Source organism: Cyprinodon variegatus, unplaced genomic scaffold, assembly GCF_000732505.1.
Source record: "Cyprinodon variegatus isolate N-32 unplaced genomic scaffold, C_variegatus-1.0 Scaffold1265, whole genome shotgun sequence".
Classification (NCBI taxonomy): domain Eukaryota; kingdom Metazoa; phylum Chordata; class Actinopteri; order Cyprinodontiformes; family Cyprinodontidae; genus Cyprinodon; species Cyprinodon variegatus.
Genome location: NW_015151718.1, coordinates 29,915 through 31,238, shown reverse-complemented (window position 1 = coordinate 31,238; position 1,324 = coordinate 29,915).

Sequence of the window (1,324 nt, the reverse complement as noted above, 5' to 3'; positions counted from 1 at the left end):
TATCTAAGGTCTGACCCCATGATGCAGAAAGCCAAACAGAGAGACAGAGTAAAAGTTTAACAGGTTTATTTGGAATAAAGGTGAGGCATCCAGTGCTGCTGCTCAACAGGGACTGAAAGGTGAGGGGAAGACACTGCGGTTAGTTCAGGCTCAGTGGGAAATTTGAATCTTAGAATTGGAGGGAAAGGTTGCAGATTCACTTCTCCAGGTAAATGTGTTCTTCATGGAATCCAGACTGTGAGGATTGTACCAGAGGTTGTCTTGTTTGGTGATGGGTGGACTGGGTTACTCAGACTGCGGTTGTTCCCTGGTGAATGGAGATGCTGACTGCCACTCAGATTTCCCGCAGTACTTGAACAGGCTGTAGTGCTGAAGAAACCTTTGCTCGGTGTGAAGCTCAAACGACCTCTTGGGGAAAATGGATCCAAACTTCCTGTTTGGAACCCCAGCTCAGTTAGAAGCTGAGTTGATCCTTCCAGAGAGAGAAGGACCGAACAAATCCAGTTTGCAGGATGACTTCCTGCCGAGAGGCAAAGACAAAAACAAAGTTAAGACTCAGGTTGACAAAATCTCAGTTTGACTCAGAAAAAACTCAGCTTGGCTAGAGAATCCAAAACTGGCAAACCAAAGCTCAGGATAGACTCTGCTAAACTAAGCATGGCTAGAGTGCCCAGTATTGGCAAACACTCTGGCAGTCAGCAGCTTTACAACACTCCACAGGTAATGAGACAACGAGCTGCAGGTGTGCATGGAGACCCAATGAGGACGGGGCACCACCTGGTGGAGGAGGAAAGGAAACACAAAAACAGGCCACACAAACTGGATTCCTGACATTCCTATAACCTGCAGTAAGATTATGAGGCTGAAGTCTGGGAAGTTTACTGCAGATTATGTTCCTGCCTTCATTAAACAATCATCAGGAGAAGCTTAACGCTGGATAATGGTTCCAGTAGAACTTCCAGCAGTTTGGAGTAAAAGAACCATCTTACTTTTTTATTGATCTCAGTAAAACTTTCCTGAACTGAGAACTGAAACAACTGGTCTCTCAGTCTAAAAAGTGAAATAACAAACTCAAATCATTTACTTAAGCAAAACAATAAATGCTCTTCCTTAAAAAAACAACTTTATTCATTGAAAATATGTTACCTTACCTCACTATAAGCCACACCCACTGCGCTTTTTGAGAAAACTAGAAACGTACATAGAACTTGCAAAAATTGGAGAATCCAGATATCCATCCGGGTCGCCCTCAATTTTATTTTGTAACAAAACACCTAATTAAGTTTTTCCCTCCCCCAAAAATAGTAAGCATACTAAACTATAG